The 19,490-nt window shown below is 40.7% G+C and overlaps 1 pseudogene; it reads left to right on the top strand.

Annotated features, from left to right (window-relative positions):
- The first annotated feature begins 10,449 nt into the window (after positions 1-10,449).
- Positions 10,450-19,490, top strand: part of LOC126068740 (threonine--tRNA ligase 1, cytoplasmic-like) — a 40,520-nt pseudogene continuing 31,479 nt past the window's right edge.

Genomic DNA, 19,490 nt, shown 5'->3' with positions numbered 1-19,490 from the left:
CGGCTGTATGCTTCATATTTTTTCCACCCTTTGATTTTTAACAAATTTATGTCTTTGTTTCTAAGGTGTGTCTCTTGTATACAGCATATTGACAGGTCCTTTTTGATCCATTTTGTCACTCTCTGTCTCTTTGTGAGTGTATTTAGGCCATTTATATTCAGTTTAATTATTGATAGGTATGAGTTTATTGCTGTCATTTTGTAGTGCTTTATTGTGGTGCTGACATTTTCTTTGTTTCTCTTATCCTCTTGCAATGAATTCCTTTTGTTTGTGGGTTTTTTGTTTGTTTGTTTTATTTTTGTAGATTTAGTGTTTACAGAGACTTTATATATTTTTTTCTTTATTTTTATGTGTAGGTTTGTTAACTTTTTTGTGGCTACCTTGAAATTTACCCTTATCTTCCTAAGTTTGAACCAGTCTTTTATTACTTGGCATTGCCTTGACTTCCGATCCATTTGAAAGTTCTGTACCTACACTGTTTATTCCCTCTTTTATTGTTCTGACTTTGTTGTCATTTACAGATTAACCTCTTTGGTTTCTGTTGTAAGTCTTTTAGTTTTGTTTTATCCTTGAGAGTTCATTCCCTAGGTTGGTGAATGGCTGATGTGGACTTGCATCCTAGATTCAGGCTGTTATCTGATGTTGTTGGTTCTCTAACTGAAGGACTCTGTTTATTCTTGTAAGCTGTTTTGGTTTTTATATATTCTCTTAATTTCTGTTTATCTGGAAATATCTTAATTTCACCATCATATTTGAAAGGTAGTTTTGCAGGATATATTATTCTTGGTTTGCAATTTTTTTTCTTTCGAGGTTTTATGTACGTCTTCTCATTGCCTTCTTGTTTGCATGGTTTCTACTGAGTAATTACAGCTTAGTCTTATTGTTTCCTCTCTGTGTGTGACTTTCATTTCTTCTGGAGTTTCAGGATTCTTTCTTTGTCTTTGGTTTTAGCAAGTGTGATTGTGATATGCCTTGTTGGTTCATTTAGCTTCTTGGATGGCCAGCTTTTCATCATTCATAATATTACGGAAGCTTTCTGTCAGCAAATCTTCAATGATCCTGTCTGTGTTTTCCATTTTCTCCTCTTGTTCTGGAACTCTGATCACTCGTGAATTTTTGCTTTTGATTGTATTCCACATCATTCTCAGGGTTTCTTTATTTTTCCTCATTCTTTTCTCTGATTTTTCCTCAAACACAGTGGTATCCAAGGATTTGGGTTAGGTTTTGCTGACCCTGCCTTTCATTGTTTGAAACCTGTTCCTAAAGCCTTCTATGACACTGTCCATTTCTGAAATCACGTTGCTTATTTTTTTTGATTTCTAATTGTTGTTTTTGTATGATTTCTAGTTGTGAGTTTATTTTCACATTTTGTTCCTGTATTATTTTCCTGAATTCTTTCATTGTTTTATCTGTCTTTTCCATGATTTTGTCTATTTTTTCCTTAATTTTGGCTCCTTTTTCCTTCATCTCTTGGATAGCCCTGAATATTAGAGATTTGAATTCCCTATCAGGTAGTTCCAGTGCTTTTCTTCTACTCTAGGGTTATCTGTGTTTTGTTTTGGATGCATATTGGAACCATCCTGTCCTGCATTTTATATGTTTTGATATTGTCTGCATCCTTCAGGACATTCCATAATTATTTTCTTCATTTATTGACAGTAGATTTATTTGTTTCATCCTGCTTCTTAGATTTATTTTGTTATGTCTCAGCAGGCGGCTGTGTGCCCTTTGTTGTTTGCTAGTCTGTGGGCATGATATTTCTCACCACCTTGTCCAATGGTCAGGGCCAGTTGCTCAGCAATGGTTCAGCAGGGCATGTCCAGTAGAGGGGGAGGGGCTGGGATGGGTTGTTTGAAGCACGTACTTGGGCCAACAGGGTGGCGTCTGGGGGCTGTGCACGGCAGGTTCCAGTGGACCATGCCTGGGCTGCTCAGGTATGCAATTCTCAGTGCACAATGCAGATAAGCAGGATGTTTGGGGGATTATGTGGTGTGTCGAGCTATGTCAGTGTGGGAAAGAAGAGGAAGAGGACAAGGAAACAGGAGCTTAAAAAAATTGCTAAGGGAGCCTGCCATTGGAGTTGCATAGACGTGGGGAATCTGTGTGTCAGTGGCTTTCCAGCCAGGCAGTGTGGAACAACCAGTGAAGTGACAGATACAGCACACACAGCTAGATGGGTGGGAGAAAGGAAAGGAAGAAAGGTAGAGAGAGATAAAAAACCTAGATTAAAAAAAGAGAGAGAGAAAGGTACACACTGCCATGTGGTCAGGAGAAAGGAATGGAAGGAAGGTAGAGAGAGACAAGAAACTGAAAAAATAAAAAAATGCAAGGTGGTTGGGAGAAATGAAAAGACAGAAGGTAGAGAGAGACAAGAAATTGAAGGGAAAAAAAATGCCCCAAGTTAGCCCATGGGGAGAGGGTCCCCAACCAAGTGGTGTGGCATAGCCTATCATGAAGCAACAGAGACAACACTCAACATCAGATATTCAGAAGAGTAAAGAAGCAGGTACAGAAAGACAAGTAACTGAGAAAAGAAAAAAAAAGTCCCAAGGTATCCCACTGGTGTGGTGGCACAGATCAGGGAAGGGGCTCCCTAGCCAAGTAGCACTGCACAGCTCATCAAGAAGGAGCAGAGATGTTGCATGGCCCTAGGTGTACAAGTGAGAGGAAAGGAAGGGAGTTAGAGAGAGGCAGTTCTTGGAACATGAGCAAGAGGCTTACCTGCCGATCTTGGAATTCATCATCCTTTGCAGCCTGTGAGCCAGAGGCCTGCTGTTTGACCTGCAAATCTTGGGTTTACCAACCCCTATGAGTCAGGAGCAACCTCCAGCCTGACCCACGCATTTGGGACGTTCCAGGTTCTGCAAACACATGAGCCATTTCCTTGATATAAACCTCTCTCTACATATATTTATATGTGTCACTGGTTTGCTTCTGTAGAGAACCCAGCCTAAGGTATTTGGTACTAAGACTGGTTTTAGTTCTAAATAAACAAAATTGAAAGAAGGACGAGTTTTCCAAATTGGTTCTCAAATCTGGTTAGTCTTAAAAATATTGAGTCTGCTTCCAGTAGTAAAAAGGGCACTGCCTCTCCATGGCATTAGGTGGAAATAGAAATATGCAAAATATCACCACCAATAGATCAGGTATTGGTGAGAGGTTAGGCCCAGTGACCACATGCTTGATACGTTACTATAGTTTTGTCAGAATAAGAAGTATATGGAAGCTGGTTTGTTCATCCTACTTTCACTAGAAAAAGTGGTGAAAGAAAGCGATAAGCTCATGTGTTCAGAGTAGCCACATAAATGACCTCAAAATTTCCACTTGTAGTTTGAATGAAAGCCTTATTTCTTGTAGTAACAGAGCTGATATTGCTGAAAACGAAACCCAGAGTCTTATCATAAGAGTGGGAATTATAATGCCAATTGAATTCACAACTTCAAATGATGTCTGATGTTAAAATGAGGACATTGATTGGGGAAAAATAGGATCCTGAAACTTGGGATGGAGACAGATAGGCAGATAATTAGGAAGCTGGGGTTACTTATCCCCTAAATTCCATTGAATCACTCCTGCCAACATACAACCATCTCATTCCCATTTGATGAGATCACTCAATCTTTGTCTGTTAAGCCACCCTTCCCCAGTAAAACCATTAGCTCCTTCCCCACCCCCATCTGATGAGATTAACCCAGCTGTGTCTGAAGAGGTTTTGTCGGACTTATCCCCTGTGAAGTTTTCTGAGTCATTGCCTGGGGCATAGCCTGAATGTTCTCAGAACACATCCCCACCACTCATTTTTGGTTCTATACCTATATCTTGACTTAAATCCCATTGAACCTCAAAAGGTGATGTAAAAAACATGACCCAGGAAAAGGTAGGGTACATACACTTCAAAAGAACTGCTTTAGTCTTTTTTAATATGTACAAGCAGAAATCTGGGAAATGTGTGTGGGGATGGCTTTTAAGGTTATGGGATAATGGTGCAAGGAACATGAGGCTGAATCAGTCTGAATTTATTGATATGGACCCCCTAAGCACAAATCCGTCATTCAGTGCTTCAGCTTGAGAGGTTAGAAAAGGGTCTAATAGTTTATTTGATTTGTTCGCTGAAGCATGGATTATAAGGTTGCCCACATTAAATCAAATTGCATTGCCAGACCTGCCTTGGTATACTGAAGAAAGAATCCAAAGGTTTAGGAAAATTGGCAAGTTGGAATGGATTTATCAGGTTAGACACACACATCCACATATGAAGTGCAAAGAAGACAGAGTTTCTACCACAACAGTGAGGAACAAATTTGTGAAGGGTGCCCCAACATCCTTGAAGAACTGATGTTATTGCTGTTTTATGTAAGTCAGATTTGACAATGGGAATTGCCATAACTAAATTAAGACACCTAACTACAATGGGGAAACCCTGGCGGCACAGTGGTTGAGAGTTTGGTTGATAACCAAAAATCTACAAGGTGTTCCTTGCAAAACCTATGGGGCAGTTCTACTCTGTCCTATAGAGTCTTTACGAGCTGGAATTGGTTTTTGGGTTTGTCTTAGTCATCTAATTTTGTTATAACAGAAATACCACAAGTGGACAGCTTTAACAAAGAGAAATTTATTGTTTCACAGTCTAGTAGGCTAGAAGCCCAAATTCAGGGTGTCAGCTTCAGGGGAAAGATTTTTCTCTGTGTTGGCTCTGGAGGAAGGTCCTTCTTGTTAATCTTCCCATGGAGTAGGAGCTTCTGTGCTCAGGAATCTCACATTCAGAAGATGCACTCTGCTCCCAGTGCTTCTTTCTTGGTGGTATGAGGTTCCCAACTGTCTGCTTTCTTCCATTTCCTTTTATCTCTTGTAAGATAAAAGGTGGTGCAGGCCACATTCCAGGGAACCTGTCTTTACATTGGATCAGAGATGTGACCTGAGCAAGGGTGTTGTTTTCCACCCTAATCGTCTTTAACCAGAAGCAGAGATTATGATTTATAACACTTAGGAAAATCACAAAATGGAGGACAACCACACAATACTGGGAATCATGGCCTAACCAAGTTGACACATATGTTTGGGGGACACAATTCATTTCCCGACAGGGTTTTTAACTACAATGGGGCGGATTAGCCACCATGATGGTACGGGCCAAGTGACAGCACTCGATCAACAAAGACTAAGTGGGCTTGGTTACCATAATGGACAGTGGAGTCAAAACAGTAATCAGAACAATCTGACTCTTATGTACATATGGCATTGGCTACTTAGTCATGATGTCTGTAAGAGTGAAACAGATGGGAAATCTGCTAAATAATTACTTGATGTGTAAAAGTGGAAGAATTCTGGGTCAAATGGATCGCAGTCTAACTTGAATCTCCAGAAAAGAGAGTCACGGTCCGTCAATAAATTCCCAGACTCGAGCCAGTTTACAGATTTACAACCCCTTCAATAAAGTAGAGACTGGGTCCACTATAGGAGGGACCCTACTAGGCTCTCAAAAATTTATAAGTTAATCTTTTTCCCTGCCTTCCCTAAAGGGATCTGTGGCCTTTTATGAGAGTTACAGTTCACTGGGGAAAAGGAAAAAAAAATAGATTTTCAGGGATTACTGGATTCTGTCTATGAACTGACATTAATTCCAGGAGACCAAAAATGTCACTGTGGCCCACCAGTCAGAGTGGGGGGCATATGGAGATCAGGTTATTAATGAAGCCTCAGCTCATGTCCATCTCACAGTGGGTCCAGTGGGTCTCCAAATTCAACCTATAGAGATTTCCCCAGTTCCAGAATACACAATAAGAATAGACACACTCAGCAACTGACAGAACCCCCATGTTGGATCTCTGACAAGTGGAATAAGGGCTATTATCATAGAAAAAGCCAAGTGGAAGCCATTATACTTGCCTATACCTTGGAAACTAGTAAACAAAAAGCAATACCACATTCCTGGAGTGATTGCAGAGATTACTGCCACCATCAAGGACTTGAAGGATGCAGGAGTGGCAATTCCCACCACATTTCCATTCAATTAGCCTATTTTGGCTGTTCAAAAAAAAAAAAAAAAAAACGGGGAGATAGGGCCAAGGTGGCAGAGTAGTCAGATGCTTCTGGTGGTCCAACTTACAACAAAGACCCAAAAAAACAAGTGAATTGATTATATATGACAACCTAGGAGCCCTGAATATCAAAGGAATCAAACTGAATGGCACGGTGAGGGAGAGATGGTTCAGACGCAGCAAGGAGTTGCCAGAACTGACCCAGGGGAACTGGCACCCAGCAGGCCAGATCGGCTGTTTGCAATGATGCAAGCAGTGGCATTCGGGATGTGTTTTCTGTATCAGGAGAGACTGAGTGGTGAAGAGTCTGCTCAACCCTCCAGAACCAGCGAGAAGTGACCCTCAATTGGCAAAAGATAAGTACATTCTTCTAACCTACCACTTGTTTGGGAAGAACCTCTCTCCGTGCTCCCTCCCTGCTCTGTACCAGGTCCTGGGCCAACTTCTGCAATTGCTGATTGCTGCTTCCCCTGGCCCAGAAGTAGTGCCTGTCATGTGCCCTGAGCCATTCTCCCAGCCTGGGAGAGGGAACAAATTAACAAACAGGGAAATAATAATCTGCCAGCTCCCCTAAGCTGGGAAATCAAGGTAGGTAAAACTCCTTTGTCAAGGTACAAGCATAAGGGGTCCAAGGAATTTGCATACCTTTCACCCCTGCATAGAACTGTGTAGGCTCATTTCAACAGCATAAGCCCTCATTAGTACAGTACAACAGGGTGTACACCTGAAGCCTAAGTTCACTGTATCAACTATATGGTGGAGTGTCAGGTTCATGACATTTCACACTGCTGTGCCTATTAAGCAGGGTCCTCACCTACCCACATCAGGGGCCTGAGGACTGGTGGCTCCACCCACACCACCTAGCCTCCTACAATAGCGGTCCAAGAATGAGTGGTGCCTCTCAGTCCTTAAAGCCAACAGCATTGGGTGCCCATAGTCTGGCTGCAAAACCCACCTACCTATGCACTCTAGGGAACAGGGGCTTGCTTTCTTCCTAGACACTCGGGACAACCATCAGCCCCCTGCCTTGCTCAGCATGTGACCCCCCTATTGCATTCAGATACCTGTGCCTACTCCAATTACCCCTGCCCGTCTTGGACTGTAGATAAGAGACTGCACCACACACTTGGTGACCGACTATCTGGACCCTTGAGCTGAATCCATACAAGAAAAGTAAATGGATTCCTGGGCTCACATACCTAGTAACAAATCTAACCACCAGGTTACAGGAAGTTAGAACTTCAAAGTAGCCAATAATCACACTAGGTCACACGAACAGTCTATTTGGGCATATCAAAACAAGATGCTGGGACACAGTAAGCAAACATAAAATAAATAAATATAATAACTTATTGATGGCTCGGAGACAACAGTCGATATCAAATCACATAAAAAGGCAGCAAGCTTCCAAAACAGAGAATCAAGGAATCTTCCTGAGGAAGATAATTTCCTGGAATTACTGGAGGTAGAATGCAAAAGATTAATGTACAGAACTCTTCAAGAGATCAGGAAGGAGATCAGGCAAAATGCAGACCAAGCCAAGAAACACACAGACAAAGCAATAGAAGAACTTAAGAACATTGTAGAAGAGCACAATGACAAATTTAACAGGCTGCAAGAATCCACAGAGAGACAGCAAACAGAAATCCAGAAGATTTAACAACAGAATTTCAGAATTAGACAACTCAATATAATGTCATAGGAGCAGAATTGAGGCAATGGAAGTCAGAATTAGTGAGACTGAAGATAAAGCACTTGACACCAACTTATTTGAGGAAAAAAATCAGTTAAAATAATTAAAAAAATGAAGAAACTCTGAGAATTATTTGGGACTGTATCAAGAGGAATAACCTTCTAGTGATTAGAGTACCAAAATGGAGGGGGGGAAGGATAACAGAAAATACAGAGGGAATTGTTGAAGTTTTGTTGGCAGAAAACTTCCCTGATACAGTGAAAGATGAGAAGATAGCTATCCAAGATGCTCATTGAACCCCACACAAGGTAGATCTCAAAAGAAAGTCACCAAGACACATTATAATCAAACTTGCTGAAACCAAAGATAAAGAGAGAATTTTAAAAGAGGCTGGGGATAAACAAAAAGTTGTCTACAAAAGGGAGTCAATATGACTAAGCTCAGACTACTCAGCAGAAACCATGCAGGAAAGAAGGCAATGGGATGACATATATAAAGCCTTGAAAGAAAAAAAATGCCAAGGAAGAACTTTATATCCAGCAAAACTGTCTCTCAAATATGAAGGCAAAATTAAGACATTTCCAAATAAATGGAAGTTTAAGGAATTTGTAAAAACCAGACCAAAATTACAAGAACTACTAAAGGGAGTTCTCTGGTTAGAAAATTAATAACATCAGATAACAACCCAAGACTAGAACACAGAACAGAACAACCAGGTGTCAACTCAGAGAGGGAAATCACAAAAATAAATCAAAGTTAAAACGCTGAATAAAGGGAAATAGACACATTATTATGTAAAAAATGACAACATTAAAACAAAACACAACAAAAAAAAAAAACAGGGACTAAAAAATGTAGCTCTTCATCCCACTTTGGTGAATGGCATCCGGGGCCTTAAAAGCTAACAAGAGGCTGCTTAAGTTGCATAAATTAATCTCAACCCACCTGGAGCAAAGGAGAATGAAGAAAACCGAAGACACAAGGAAAAAATTAGCCCAAGAGGCTAAAGGGACCACATGAACCAGACTCCCTCAACCTGAGACTGTAAGAACTATATGATGCCAGGCTACCACCAATGACCACCTTGACTGGGAACACAACAGAGAGTCTCTGACGGAGCAGGAGAAAAACAAGGTGTAGAACTCAAACTCTAGAAAAAGAGCAAGCAGGCTTGGTTGTGTGACTGAGACTGGAGGGACTCCAGGAGACATGGCCCCTGTTCTCTCTGTTAGCCCAGAACTGAAACCATTCCCGAAGCCAACTCTTCAGACAAAGATTAGACTGGACTATAAGAAAATGATACTTATGAAGAGAGTGCTTCTTAGCTCAAATAGCTCAAAAAGATACATGAGACTAAATGCACAGTTCCTGTCTGAAGGCAAGATGAGTAGGCGAAAAAGGACAGAAGCTGGCTGAATAAAAAAAAAAAAGGTTGAATAGACACTGGAAATCCAGGGTGGAAAGGAAGAGTGTACTGTCACATTATAGGGAGAGCAACTAGGGTCACATAACAATGTGTGTATAATTTTTTGTATTAGAAACTAACTTGAACTGTAAACTTTTGTTAAAAGTACAATTTAAAAAAGGGATTCTGGAGAATGACTGTAATATCAAAAACTTAACTAGAGGGTGACTCCAATAGCAGCTGCTGTTACACATGTGACACAATGGTAAAGATCTTGCCTGCTAACCAAAAGGTTGGTAGTTGAAATCCACCAGCCACTTATTGGAAACCCTATGGGGTAGTTCTACTCTATCCTATAGGGTTGCTATGAGTCAGATCAACTTGATGGCAATGGGTTTGTGGTATTACTGTTGTTGTTCCAGAAGTGGTCTCACTGCTTGAGCAAATTAATACATCTACTGGTGCCTGGTATGCAGTTATTGATCTGTCTGATGCTTTTTTCTCCATACCTGTTTTGAAGGACCACTAGAAAGTTTGCTTTCAGGTGGCAAGGGCAGCAATACACCATAATGGTCCTACCTTAGAGGCATCTCGACTCTCCAGCCCTAAGTCATAATTATGTCTGCAGCTAACTTGATCACATTTTTCATCCACAAGGCATCACACTGATTCATTACATTGATGACATAATGCTGCTTGGACCTAGTATGAAGAAGTGTCAATGACTCTGGACTTATGGGTAAAATATTTGCATTCTAGACAGTGAGAATTTAATTCAACAAAAATTCAGGTGCTTTCCACTTCAGTGAAATTTCTAGCAATCCAGTGGTGTGCAGCATGTTGAGATATTCCTTCTAAAGTGAAGGATAAGTTATTACATCTGTCCCTCCCATGACTAAAAAGGAAGCACAATGCCTGGTGGGCCTCTTTGGATTTTGGAGGCAATATATCCCTCATTAAGTGTGTTACTCCAGCCTGTTTATCAAGTTACTCAAAAAGCTGCTAGTTTAGCGTGGAGCCCCATAAAAGAGAAGGCTCTGCAATAGGTTCAGGCTGCTGTGCAAGTGGCTCTGCCGCTTGAGTCATATGACCTGCCTGATCCAGTGTTGCTTGAAGTGTCAGTTGCAGATACAGATGTTGTTTGGAGTCTTTCACAGGCCCCTATTGGTGAATCACAGTGCAGACCATTAGGATTTTGGAACAATGCTCTGCCATCCTCTGAAGATGACTACTTTCCTTTTGAGAAACAGCTTTTGGCTTGTTTCTGGGCCTTAGTAGAGACTGAATGCTTAACCATGGGCCACCAAGTCACCATGTGGCCTGAACTGCACATCATGGATTTGCTGTTGTCTGACCCACAGAGTCATAAAGTCAGGCATGCACAGCGGCACTCCATCATTAAATGGAAGTGGTACGTACAAGATCTGGCCCGAGCAGGACCTGAAGACACAAGTAAGTTGTATGAGGGTGTAGCACAAAAGCCCACGGTCTCCACTCCTGTCATATTATCTACCCTCTCCCAGTTTCTTATGGTCAGTTGGCTGAGGAAGAGAAAACTTGTGCCTGGTTTACAGATGGTCCTGCACGATACGCAGGCACCACTCAAAAACGGAGAGCACTACAGCTTCTTTCTGGGATCTCTCCAAAGTACCTTGCTGAAATAAAATTCTCTCAATGAACATAACTTCGAGCAGTTCACCTGGTTGTTCACTTTGCTTGGAAGGAAAAATGGCCAAACGTGCAATGGTATACTGATTCATGGGCTGTGGCCAATGGTTTGTCTCTATGGTCAGGGACTTGGAAGGAACATGATTGGAAAATTGTTGACAAGGATTTATGGGGAAGGGGTATGTGGGTAGACCTCTCTGAATGAGCCAAAGAAGTGAAGATATCTGTGTCTTATGTAAATGTTCATCAGATGGTTACACTGGCAGAGGAGGATTTTAACAATCAAGTGGATCGGATGGGGCTTTCTGTGAAAATCAGTCATCCTCTATTCCCAGCCACTCCCATCATAGACCAATGAGCTCATGAACGAAGTGTCTATGGTGGCAGGTAGGAAAGTTATGCATGGGCTCGGCAACATGGACTTCCACTCACCAAGGCTGACTTGGCTGCAGCACCTACTGAGTGACCAATCTGCCAGTAGCAGAGACTAACACTGTGTCCCCGATATGCCACACCATTCCTTGAGGTGATCAGTTAGCAACCTGGTGGCAGGTTGATTGCATTGGACCACTTCCATCATGGAAAGGGCTGGGTTTTGTTCGTAATGGAATAGACACTTACTCTGGATATGGATTTGCCTACCCTGCACAAAATGCTTCTGCCAAAACTGCCATCCATGGACTTACAGATTATCTTATTCACCGTTATGGTATCCCACATAGCATTGCCTTGAAACAAGGGACTCACGTGAAGCAAATGAAGTGTGGCAATGGACCCATGCTCATGGAAGTCACTGATCTTACCATGTTCCCCATCATCCTGAAGCAGCTGGCTCAACAAAATGATGGAATGGCCTTCTAAAGACACAATTACAACACCAGCTAGGTGGCAATACCTTGCAGCGTTGGGGCAATGTGCTCCAGGAGGCTATATATGCTCTAAACCAGCATCCAATATATCATCCTGTTTTTCCCATAGCCAGGATTCATTGGTCCAGGAATCAAGGGGTAGAAATGGGAATGTCACCACTCACTATTTTCCCTAGAGACCCAGTCGAAAAATTGTCACTTCCTGTCTCCACGAAGGTCTAGAGGTCTTGGTTCAAAAAGTAGTGTCTAGGAGAATACTCCCACTGGGAGAGAAAACGGTGATTCCATTCAACTGATAGTTAAAAATGCCACCCGGCCACTTTGGGCACTTCATACCTCTAGATCAAAAGACAAAGAAAAGAGTTACTCTATTGGCTGGTGGAAACGCTGGTGATGTAGTGGTTAAGTGCTACGGCTGCTAACCAAAAGGTCAGCAGTTCAAATCCACCAGTCGCTCCTTGTAAACTCTATGGGGCAGCTCTACTCTGTGCTATAGAGCTGTTATGGGTCAGAATCGACTCAACAGTAATGGGATTGGCTGGTGTGATTGATTCTGATTACCAAGGGGAAATTGGATTGATCTTACATAATGGTGGTAAAGAAGAGTATGTCTGGAATACAGGAGATCCCTTAGGAGGTGTCTTAGTACTACCATGCTCTGTGATTAAAGTCAAAGGGAAACTCCAGTAACTCAATTCCAATATAACTGCTAATGGCCCAGATTTTTCAGGAATGAAGGTTTGGGCCATCCCACCAGGCAAAGAACCATGACCAGCTGAGATGCTTGCTGAGGGCAAAGGGAATACGGAATGGGTGATGGAAGAAGGTAATTCTAAATACCAGCTACCACCACTTGACCAGCTGCAAAAATGAGGATTATAATTGTTATGATTATTTGTGCCTTGTATGTGTGCATCAAATATTTTTGTTTTCTTCATTTATAAAATATAAGATGTAAACAGGACTAGTGCATTTTCGGTTGTATGCATGTTAGTTGTATCATGTTAGTGCAATTATGACTTCATAATTTTCTTTATTTAGACATGTATATATATATTTTTTTATGGGTGCCAAGTTTGCAAGGTGCCAAGTTTACAAGGGGTGGACTATGATGGTTAAGATTGTGTGTCAACTTGACTGGGCCATGACTCTCAGTGGTTTGACAGTTATGATGTGGTTTGGCAGCTATGTAATGATGCAATCACCTCCATAATGAGATCTAATATAATGAAATTGTCTCCATGATGAGATCTGTTATGAGCAGCCAATCAGTTGAAAGGGAGTTTCCTTGGTGTTGTGGCCTGCATCCAATATAGGTGGGATTTCTGGCAAAGCTCACTGGCTTTTGCTTGCTCTGGATCTTTCAGCTGGCTCCTGTTCCTCTGATCTCTGATTTTGGGAACTTGAGCTACCATCTTACCTGTTGATCTTGGGATTCACCAGTCTCCACAGCCTGTGAGCCAGAGGTCTGATGTCTGCCTCCCAATCTTTGGTTCACCAGCTGCTGCTGCTATGTGAGTCAGGAGAAGCCTACAGCCTGACTCATGGACTTGGGACTTTCCAGCGTCTAAAATCATGTGAGCCATCTCCTTGTTATCTCTCTCTATATATACATATTTATACGCATCACTGGTCTTGCTTCTATAGAGAACCCATTCTAAGAGAGGGCTCAAATATGGCTCTCTTTCAGTTGGTTGGCCAGCTAGCTGTCTTCCAAATTTCTTGGCATAGATGAGAGCTTCCAGTATTACATCTTCATCTTATTGAGGATCCCTTTTATGTTATAGTAGCCCAGGTGGTGCAGTGGTTAAGCTCTAGGTTGCTAACTGAAAAGTTTGAGGTTCAAATCCACCAGTAACTCTGTGGAAGAAGGGTATGGCATTCTGCTTTCAGCCTTGGAAACCTCATGGGCAGTTCTACTCTGTCCTACAGGGTCATTATGAATTGCAATTGACTTGAGTGTTTTTTTTTGGGGGGGGGGTGTTTTATACTTGGCTTTTCTCTTGCTCCTTTCAGAGCTTTCTTCTTGTCCTTGGTTGTCAGGAGTTTGATTACAATGTGTCTAGGTATAGATTTCTTTGAATTCATTCTACTTGGAGTTTGCCTAGCTTCTTAGATATGCAGGTTCAAGTACTAACTCAAATTTGGAAAGTTGTTTGTCATTATATCTTCATTTCTTTTATTTCTTTCCCTCCATCCAGGATTCCCATAATGCATGTTTGGGTTCGTTTGATGTTATCCCACAAATCCATTTGGCTTTGCTATTTTTTCTTCATTCTTTTCTCTGTAATTTCAAATATGTTGTCCTCTACCTCACTTTTTCTTTTTTCTGTCTGCTCAATTCTATCATTAAACCCCTCTTCTGCATTTTCCACTTTATCTTTCTCAGTCAGAATATTTCCATTGTTTATTTTTTATGTTTTCAATCTCATTCTAGAGATTTTCATATTTTTTCTTTTTTTTTAGTTCCTTGTTTGTGTGTTCTTTAAATCCTTTGATTATATTTAATGTTGTTGATTGACAGTCCTCTATTTTGCACATTATCTGGATTATTTTTTCAATTTTTATTGTGCTTTAAGTGATAAGTTTACAAATCAAGTCAGTCTGTCATGCAAAAATCTATATACACCTTGCTTTGTACTCTTAATTGCTCTCCCCCAGAGACAGCACACTCCTTCCATCCACTCTCTATTTTCCTGTCCATTCCACCAGCTTCTGACCCACTATGTTCTCCTGACAGGAGATGCCAACATATTCTCATGTGTCTACTTGATCCAAGAAGCTCAGTCTTCACCAGTATCATTTTCTATCCCACAGTCCAGTCCAATCTCTGTCTGAAGAGATGGCTTTGGGAATGGTTCCTGTCTTGGGCTGACAGAAGGTCTGGGGACCATGACCTCTGGGGTCTTTCTAGTCTCAGTCAGACCATTAAGTATGGTTTTTTTATGAGAATTTGGGGTCTGCATCCCACTGCTCTCCTGCCCCCTCAAGGGTTCTTTGTTGTGTTCCCTGTCAGGACAGTCATCAGTTGTAGCCAGGCACCATCTAGTTCTTCTGGTCTCAGGCTGATGTAGTCCGTGGTTTATGTGGTCTTTTCTGTCTCTTGGGATCATAATTCCCTGGTGTCTTTGATGTTCTTCATTCTCCTTTGCTCCAGGTGGGTTGAGACCCACTGATGCATCTTAAATGGCCACTTGCTAGTGTTTAAGACCCCAGAAGCCACTCTCCAAAATGGGATGCAGAATGTTTTCTTAATAGATTTTATTATGACAATCGACTTAGATGTCCCCTGAAACCATGGTCCCCAATCTCTCTACCCTGCTACATGAAGCATTCAGTTTATTCAGAAAACTTCTTTGCTTCTGATTTAGTCCAGATGTGCTGAACTCTCCTGTATTGTGTTGTCTTTCCCTTCAGCTAAAATAATTCTTACCTACTATCTAATTAGTGAAAACCCGCCTCGCTCCCTCCTTCCCCCCCTCGTAACCATCAAAGAATATTTTCTTTTCTGTTTAAACTATTTCTCTTGTTCTTATAATAGTGGTCTTATACAATATTTGTCCTTTTGAAACTGACGAATTTCCCTTAGCACAATGCCTTCCAGATTTCTCCATATTATGAAATGTTTCGTGGATTCATCATTGTTCTTTATTGATGTGTAGTATTCCACTGTGCGAATATACCATAATTTATTTATCCATTCATCCGTTGACGGGCACCTTGCTTGCTTCCACATTTTTGCTGTTGTAAACAGTGTTGCAATGAACATGGGTGTGCATATATCTGTTCTTGTAAAGGCTGTTAATTCTCTAGAATACATTCCAAGGAGTGGGATTGCTGAAATGTATGGTAGTTCTATTTCTAGTTTTTTAAGGAAGCACCAAAACAGTTTCCAAAGTGGTTGTACCATTTTACATTCCCAACAGCAGTGTATAAGTGTTCCAGTCTCTCCACGACCTCTCCAACATTTATTATTTGTTTTTTTTTTTGATTAATGACAGCCATGTTGGAGTGAGATGGAATCTCATTGTAGTTTTGATTTTCTTTTTTCTAATGACTAATGTACGCGAGTATTTCCTCATGTATCTGCTAGCCACCTGAATGTCTTCTTTAGCGAAGTACCTGTTCATATCCTTTGCCCATTTGCTAACTAGGTTATTTGTCTTTTAGTTGTTGAGTTTTTGCAGTATCATGTAGATTTAAGAGATAAGATGCCGATCGGAAATGTCATAGCTGAAAACTTTTTCCCAGTCTGTAGGTAATCTTTTTACTCTTTTGGTGAAGTCCTTGGTGGAGCATAGGCGTTTGATTTTTAGGAGCTCCCAGGTATCTAGTTTCTCTTCTGCATTTTTAATAATGTTTTGTATACTGTTTATGTCATGTATTAGAGATCCTAGCATAGTCATATTTTTTTCTTCCATGATCTTTATCATTTTAGATTTTATATTTAGGTCTTTGATCCATTTTGAGTTAGTTTTTGTGCATGGTGTGATGTATGGGTCTTGTTTCCTTTTTTTGCAGATGGATATCAAGCTATGCCAGTACCATTTGTTAAAAACCTTGTCTTTTCCCCATTTAATTGACTTTGGGCCTTTGTCAAATATCAGCTGCTCATGTGTGGATGGATTTGTGTCTAGATTCTCAATTCTGTTCCATTAGTCTATGTATCTGTTGTTGTGCTAGTGCCAGGCTCTTTTGACCACTGTGAAGGTATACTATTGTTGTTAAGTGCCATCGAGTTGGTTCCGACTCATAGTAACCTAATGCACAACATAACCATCCTGAAAATGGTTCTTATGCTTGAGCTCATTGTTGCAGCCACTGTGTCAATCCACCTCATTGAGGGTCTTCCTCTTTTCCGCTGACCCTGTACTTTGCCGAGCATGATGTCCTTCTCCAGGGACTGATCTCTCCTGACAACATGTCTAAAGCATGTAAGACGCAGTCTCTCCATTCTTGCTTACAAGGAGCATTCTCGGAGTACTTCTTCCAAGACAGATTGGTTTGTTCTTTTGGCAGTCCATGTAGAGTCGACCTTAATGACGTGAATGGAGTAAAGCTTTCGGGACCTTCATTTGCTGATTGCACTACTCAAAATGAGAAGAAACAGCTGCAAACATCCATTAATAATCGGAACCTGGAATGTATGAAGTATGAATCTAGGAAAATTGGAAAGCATCAAAAATGTAATGGAACACATAAACATCGATATCCTAGGCATTAGTAAGCTGAAATGGACTGGTATTGGCCATTTTGAATCTGACAATCATATAGTCTACTATGCTGGGAATGACAACTCGAAGAGGAATGGTGTTGCACTCATCGTCAAAAAGAACGTTTCAAGATCTATCCTGAAGTACAACGCTGTCAGTGACAGGAAAATATCCATACGCCTACAAGAAAGACCAGTTAATACGACTATTATTCAAATTTATGCACCAACCACTAGGGCCAAAGATGAAGAAATAGAAGATTTTTATTAGCTGCTGCAGTCTGAAATTGATCAAACAAGCAGTCAAGTTGCATTGATAATTACTGGCGATTGGAATACGAAAGTTGGAAACAAAGAAGAAGGATCAGTAGTTGGAAAATATGGCCTTGGTGATAGAAACAATACCGGAGATCGAATGATAGAATTTTGCAAGACCAACGACTTCTTTATCGCAAACACCTTCTTTCACCAACATAAACGGTGACTATATACATGGACCTCACCAGATGGAACACACAAAAATCAAATTGACTACATGTGTGGAAATAGACAACGGAAAAGCTCAATATCATCAGTCAGAACAAAGCCAGGGGCCGACTGTGGAACAGACCATCAATTGCTCGTATGCAAGTTCAAGCTGAAACTGAAGAAAATCAGAACAAGTCCACGAGAGCCAAAATATGACCTTGAGTATATCCCACCTGAATTTAGAAACTATCTCAAGAATAGATTTGATGAGTTGAACACTAGTGACCGAAGACAAGATGAGTTGTGGAATGACATCAAGGACATCATTCATGAAGAAAGCAGGAGGTCATTGAAAAGACAAGAAAGAAAGACCAAGATGGATGTCAGAGGAGATTCTGAAATTTGCTCTCGAACTTCGAGCACCTAGAGTGAAAGGAAGAATTGATGAAGCAAAAGAACTGAACAGAAGATTTCAAAGGGCATCCTGAGAAGACAAAGTATTATAATGACATATGCAAAGAGCTGGAGATGGAAAACCAAAAGGGAAGAACACACTCGACGTTTCTCAAGCTGAAAGAATTAAAAAAAAATTGAAGCCCCGAGTTGCAATAATGAAGGATTCTATGGGGAAAATATTAAATGACGCAGGAAACATCAAAAGAAGGTGGAAGGAATACACAGAGTCATTATACCAAAAAGAATTAGTCGATGTTCAACCATTTCAAGAGATGGCATATGATCAGGAACCAATGGTACTGAAAGAATTCCAAGCTGCTCTGAAGGCACTGGCAAAAAACAAGGCTCCAAGAATTGATGGAATATCAATTGAGATGTTTCAACAAACAGATGCAGCACTGGAGGTGCTCACCCGTCTATCCCAAGAAATACGGATGACAGGTTCCTGGCCAACTGACTGGTAGAGATCCATATTTATGCCTATTCCCAAGAAAGGTGATCCAACTGAACGTGGAAATTATAGAACAATATCATTAATATCACACTCAAGCAAAATTTTGCTGAAGATCATTCAAAAACGCCTCAGCAGTATATCGAAAAGGAACTGCCAGAAATTCAGGCCGGTTTTAGAAATATGTGGAACCAGGGATAGCATTGCTGATGTCAGATGGAGTCTGGCTGAAAGCAGAGAATACCAGAAGGATATTTACCTGTGTTTTATTGACTATGTAAAGGCATTCGACTGTGAAGGTATAATATGTTTTAAAATTAGGTACTGTGAGGTCTCCCACTTTTTTTGGTTTTCAGTAATGCTATACTTCTCCAGGGCCTCGTTCCCTTCCATATGAAGTTGGTGATTTGTTTCTCCATCTCATTACAAATGTCGGAACCTGAATTGGAATTGCATTGTATCTATACATTGTTTTTGGTAGAATACATATATTTACAATATTATGTCTTCCTATACATGAGCGAGGTATGTAGGTCTCTTGGTTTCTTGCAGTAGTGTCTGGCAGTTTTCTTTATATAGGCCTTATACGTCTCTGGTAAGATTTATTCCTAAGTATTTTATCTTCTTGTGGGCTACTGAAATGGTATTGATTTGGTGATTTCCTCCTTGATATTATTTTTGTTGGTGTAGAGGAATCCAACCGATTTTTGTATGTTTATTTTGTATCCTGATGCTCTGCTGAACTCTTCTACTAGTTTCAGTAGTTTTCTTGAGGGTTCTTTAGGGTTTTCTGTGTATAAGATCATGTCATCTGCAAATAGAGATACTTTTACTTCTTCCTTGCCAATCCGGATGCCCTGTGTTTCTTAATCTAGCCTAATTGATCTGGCGAGGACCTCCAGCACAATGTTGAATAAGACTAGTGATAAAGGGCATCCTTGTCTGGCTCCTGATCTCAAGGGGAATGCTTTCAAACTTTCTCTGTTTAGGATGATGTTGGCTGTTGACTTTGTATGAATACCCTTTATTATATTGAGGAATTTTCCTTCTATTCCTATTTTGCTGAGAGTTTTTATCATGAATGAGTGTTGAATTTTGTCAAATGCCTTTTCTGCATCAATTGATAAAATCATGTGGTTTTTGTCTTTTGTTTTATTTATATGATGGATTACATTAGTTGTTTCTCTAATGTTGAACCATCCCTGCATACTTAGTATGAACTCCACATGG

This window comes from Elephas maximus, chromosome X (assembly GCF_024166365.1).
Source record: "Elephas maximus indicus isolate mEleMax1 chromosome X, mEleMax1 primary haplotype, whole genome shotgun sequence".
Lineage (NCBI taxonomy): Eukaryota > Metazoa > Chordata > Mammalia > Proboscidea > Elephantidae > Elephas > Elephas maximus.
The sequence above is the reverse complement of the archived record's forward strand: the minus strand, read 5'-3'. Positions and strand labels throughout refer to the sequence as shown.